At 37.7% G+C, this 5890-nt stretch overlaps 2 non-coding genes across 2 annotated transcripts; both read right to left on the minus strand.

Annotated features, from left to right (window-relative positions):
* Positions 1-2467: 2467 nt before the first annotated feature.
* On the minus strand, positions 2468-2540 carry trnav-cac (transfer RNA valine (anticodon CAC)). The gene has a single exon. It is a non-coding gene; the product is annotated as a tRNA-Val (tRNA).
* Positions 2541-2713: 173 nt separating this feature from the next.
* trnav-cac (transfer RNA valine (anticodon CAC)) lies at positions 2714-2786 on the minus strand. The gene has a single exon. It is a non-coding gene; the product is annotated as a tRNA-Val (tRNA).
* Between the last annotated feature and the right edge of the window lie 3104 nt (positions 2787-5890).

The raw sequence follows: 5890 nt of genomic DNA on the forward strand, positions 1-5890 counted from the left end.
CATAGCAGGGGAGATGGACATTTGATTAATTTATGTTAAATAGGTTTTTATGTTACAGAGTATTGTTGTACTACTGCAATCTAGAAGTGACATTTGTTTTGTTTATAGTCAGGTGACTATAGCTGACAATGCACACTAGACATGAATGCTCAGGATTCTTTTTTTTTTTGCCCACTTTCTTTTACAGGAATGCTTCATGTCTAATGTGGTGTGTAACACCCTCATCAGGAGTTTTGGATATTTGCTTTGTAGAATTATGTCTACCTCTTGCGTCTTCGCATCTTCATTCCCACTTTACATAATGTGATATAGAAAGCTGATATGTGTTTAACATAATAATAAACTGTTAACCTCTCACTAAAGATCTTGAAGGATAAAATATTACAATGGCACAGTCAGCCTCAGTTGCTGTCATCATGTGACTTAATCTTTTGATGATTGATTTAGCTACATCAAACCTCTATATGTTCGAATGTCTTATTTTGAAGTGGTCCTGTTGTGTTTATTGACCATTTAGGGCTGACCCACTGGACATTTGAATTGTGGGTTGCAGCTTCTTGGACGTCTCACTTTTACGTGGTAAAGATGCTGAAATATCTGAAGCACAATTCGAGCAGAACCAAGTATAAGAGTTATTGTAAAGTTTTTTTTAAAGGAATCTGGTGTAAATTAAATTATCTCTTGTTCAAAGTCTAAAATAATTAGACAGTTCAAAGCCAAATTTGATACCACACTCAGAAGAAAGATCCTCTAAGACAGGGGTGCCAAACTCAATTTCACCGAGGGCCACTTCAGCATATTGGCCACCCTCAACGGGCCACATTGACGGTACAGATCAGGAGTGCATCCCTGCTAAAACACCCCAGACAAAAGGTTGACTTCCTTCATTAAGTTCTGTAGAGGCTTATAATGAGTCAATGGTCCAGGTGTGTTAGAGAAGGAATGCATCTAAAGCTGCAGATGGTAGCTCTGGAAAACTAGACTTGGGCACCCCTAGCATAAATGTATAAAATACAATGTTAAAATTAAATTAAACACCACCTCATATTGTTAAATAACTGATTTTATGTATTGAAGTTTAAATATTACATTTGAGTTTCCATGGATGTAAAATTACTGCTCAGTTTAAAAATTACAATATTTAAATCAGTGTTTAAAGGTAAGCAAATGGAGCCTTCTTGGTGCAAGTTACCCAGGAGAGTGGCGCTCTGGAGGAGCTGCAGACGTAACATCTGTCCGTTTCAGAGAAGCGAAACCACGCAAAAAAATAAAAAATAAAAATAATAATAATATAAAACCTGGTAAAAGCTCACACCGGACCGCGCAGGGTAAAACACTCACAGAGTTCAGTTGGTCTGTTTGGATCAGACAGATCCAACTGACTGATGAATTAGCGCAGATTTTTCAGCAGATGGGAACCGGGAGGAAGTGCGTTCAGACCCCAGCGGGTGAAGTGATGCTAATTTAAGTGAAGTCGCTTAATTCAGTTTATTAAAAGTTATTGGGGCCTTAGTCAGTGGTTTTTGTCACTACGAGAAAAATGTAGATACATTTATCTGCTTAATTTGTGATGGGATCTGGATTCACGGTGAATATTAACTAAACCGTATAAAATGCGACTAAATAGTTGATGTTAATATGATTGTAATTTCACGGATAAAAATAGTACATGACCGATTTTTTTTTTATGTTGTCGGTCAAGATAACGGATAACAAAAAAAGTCTAGCGCGACCTGCCGCCCTGACACCAACTCTCACACATCTTCATTCACAGTCTTACTTGTAAATCGATTTTTCTTTTCTTGGACGTTTTGATGTTAGCTTGTCGATGTCTCAGTTTTATTCGCTGGGAAAATCAATAAGCAGCTTGAGGTGACACTGCTGCTCTCTAGTGGCGAGAAGCCGTAATGTTGGCTGGTAACAATCGGAATGCATTGTGGGAGATGTAGTTTGTAGTCAATTTGTGCTCAAAACCTATTTTAAGTCAATCATCGGCCTATAAAATGCTGGGACGGGCCACATGTGGCCTGTGGGCCTTGAGTCTGACATATGTGCATTACGCCATGTGTCAAACTCCAATTGGTACCAATTGGTAACTGAAGTAAAGTATTTTCGATTTCAAAGAAGCCTACATTGAAGTCAATTGGCAAATGAACCATCACGAAAGGGGAAGGCTCTTGTTGTCTCACTGCACCCCAAGAGATGCATAACCTACAAAAACTGTTTCTGTCTGGTTTTGAACCAGAGACCTTTTGCGTGTAAAGCAAACATGATAACCACTACACTACAGGAACTGAACTTCTCTGCTTTGTTTCAGTTTGAGGTTCCAAAATTGATGTGAGATGCAACGCATGAAAATTTCAACAGGTTTGCACTCAGATGCCTGGATTCAGAGTACAGATCATGACGTCACAGAGCCCTTGTTGACCTTTAGTAAACACCTGTGATGAATAGAACATGCAAAATCTGTTTCTGTCTGGTTTCGAACCAGAGACCTTTTGCGTGTGAAGCAAACGTGATAACCACTACACTACAGGAACTGAACTTCTCTGCTTTGTTTCAGTTTGAGGTTCCAAAATTGATGTGAGATGCAACGCATGAAAATTTCAACAGGTTTGCACTCAGATGCCTGGATTCAGAGTACAGATCATGACGCCACAGAGCCCTTGTTGACCTTTAGTAAACACCTGTGATGAATAGAACATGCAAAATCTGTTTCTGTCTGGTTTCGAACCAGAGACCTTTTGCGTGTGAAGCAAACGTGATAACCACTACACTACAGAAACTCATGCTCTTTCTTCTGTTCCTGGTAGATGATCCACATTTTGTTAGAGACATGTCAATGGGCATGGAACAATATCAAATACTTATACCACAGATCCTCTCAGAGAGCACAGTAAATTGGTGAACAAACTGTCAGACTTATACTTGTGCCTAATTTCACATTACAGTCCAAAAACTAAGCCTGGGATCAAAAAATTGTATTGAAGATGTCATTAGCAGAGACAAATGGTTCAACAGAGACTTGGCTAAATGGCTAAAAAATAAATTCAATACTTACAAATAAAAAATGGTTCAAAAATAAAATTAACACATTAAAATTAAAAAAAATATCTCTGAAATACAATCAACACTTGACAATTAAAAATGGTTCAAAAATAATATCAACAGTTCAAAATAAATAATGGTTCAAATATACAATCAACACTACAAAATACAAAATCTCTGGGAAATAAAATACTATGTATGTTGTTTTGAAAAACATCAGAATATAAGCACTTTTATCAAATCTTCATTGTGGTAAGATCATGTGAGTTCTTCTTAAATCCATGGAAACTCAACAGTTTGTAAGGTAGGTGAGTTAGCTCAGCAGGTTAGAGCACCGTGCTGGTAATGCTGAGGTCATTGGTTCAAACCCCGTATGGGGCAATTCATGTGTAAGGTCCTTCAGACAATAAATAAGGTTTCAAAAATAAAATCAACACTTTACAATAAATAAGGGTTCAAAAATAAAATCAACACTTCAAAATAAATAAGGTTTCAAAAATAAAATCAACACTTCAAAATAAATAAGGTTTCAAAAATAAAATCAACACTTCAAAATAAATAAGGTTTCAAAAATAAAATCAACACTTCAAACTAAATAAATGTTCAAAAATAAAATCAACACTTCAAAATAAACAAGGGTTCAAAATCAATACTTACAAATAAAAATTTATTTTTGAACCATTAAAAAATAAAATCAACAGTTCAAACTGTATAATGGTAACTGTTTCTGTCTGTTCAGTCCATACACTAAGCATGGGATCAAAAAAAATCTTAGCAGAGACTTAGCTAAATAGCTAAAAAATAAAATCAATACTTACAAATAAAAAATTATTAGGAAGCGCATTACAAACCTTTGGTTGAAATGGAGCGTTAAATTCAAGTCTCCATTACAGACCAGAGAAAACTAAAGAGAATGCAACGTTGTGTTAATCCAGTCTGCAGACTGCGAAGAATTAAAACTCATCTAGCGGATTTAACAAATGGAGCCTTCTTGGTACTCGTTACCCAGGAGAGCGGCGTTCTGGAGGAGCTGCAGACGTAACATCTGTCAGTTTCGGAGAAGCGAAACCACGCAAAAAAAAAAACACCGGACCGCACAGGGTAAAACACTCACAGAGTTCAGTTGATCTGTTTGGGTCAAACAGATCAACTGACTGATGAATTAGCGCAGATTTTTCTGCAGATGGGAACCAGGAGGAAGTGCGTTCAGACCCCAGCGGGTGAAGTGATGGTAATTTAAGTGAAGTCGCTTAATTCAATTTATTAAAAGTTATTGGGGCCTCAGTCAGTGGTTTTTGTCACTACGAGAAAATGTAGACACATTTATCTGCTTAATTTGTGATGGGATCTGGATTCACAGTGAATATTAACTAAACTGCATAAAATGCGACTAACTAGCCGATGTTAATATGATTGTAATTTCACGGGTAAAAATAGTACATGAACGATTTTTTTTTTTTCTTTTTTATGTTGTCGGTCAAGATAACGGATAACACAAAAAGCCTAGCGGGACCTGCCGCCCTTACACCAACTCACACACATCTTCATTCACAGTCTTACTTGTAAATCGATTTTTCTTTTCTTGGACGTTTTGATGTTAGCTTGTCGATGTCTCAGTTTTATTCGCTGGGAAAATCAATAAGCAGCTTGAGGTGACACTGCTGCTCTCTAGTGGCAAGAAGCCGTAATGTTGGCTGGTAACAATCGGAATGCATTGTGGGAGATGTAGTTTGTAGTCAATTCGTGCTCAAAACCTATTTTAAGTCAATCATCGGCCTATAAAATGCTGGGACGGGCCACATAAAGTGACATGGCGGGCCACATGTGGCCCGCGGGCCTTGAGTTTGACACATGTGCTCTAAGACATAGTCTAAGTTACTTAAAACATGTCTTCTATTTATTAGCTTACAAAAATCAATATTTATTTGACATGCTACCAATTTGTGCAGCAGAGAATGTTCTAATCTCATGTTTGGCTGTACCGGGTACCTCAGCCGACTGGCATTGTCTTTCTTTCCTGAGTTTTGCCTCAACCTGTCATCACAAAATACTATCTACTTGGTTTCATGCTAATTTTCTGAATGAAGCATGAGCTTCATCCATTTATTGCAATATATTGGAAAGCTTCCCTGTCATTGTAAAATGCCTGAATTATGACTGATCAAGTCTGATGACTCCAAAGCATTTTACACTACAATCAGTGATTCCCTCATTCATGTACACATTCACACACTGATGGTGGTAAGCTTAATTGTAGCCACAGGTGCCAGGAGGAGGCAAGGTGGATGAAGTGTCTTCCCCAAGGAAACAACAGCTGAGACAGACAGAACAGAATTCGAACTGACAACCAACCAGTGCAAAGACAGGACAAACCCACACCTCCTGAGTCACTGTCACCCTACACTTCTGTTCCCTCCACAGATTTTCTAGCAGGTTTTAGTGGGAATTCAGCCGCCCACTCAAAAAGCTTGACATTATTTTCTTTGAGAGGAAACATGTTAGTAACATTAATATATAACTATAAATCTAAATCTGCAAGGAGTGTGAATACTTTGAGGCTAACCATACATGAAAACATGATTAAAACACTCCAAAGTTTTCAGTTATCTGCACTTCTGACTGCATGACGGCTTAATGTGGGCTTTTAAAAAGTTGTTGTTTTGTCCATTTAACCTTTATTTCATCAGGAAAATCCCACAGAGATCAAAATTCTCTTTTACCAGAGAATCCTGGCCATGCAGAAGCAAACAATAGGAGCAGCTTCTCAGCTGCCACGAGCTTCTGAGAAGCTGATGGGAAGTAAATAAATTTTGCTGTGTATGTTTGCATTCTTCAGAACGGC

Source organism: Poecilia mexicana, unplaced genomic scaffold (assembly GCF_051168715.1).
Source record: "Poecilia mexicana isolate PSO_F unplaced genomic scaffold, ASM5116871v1 scaffold_12, whole genome shotgun sequence".
NCBI lineage: Eukaryota > Metazoa > Chordata > Actinopteri > Cyprinodontiformes > Poeciliidae > Poecilia > Poecilia mexicana.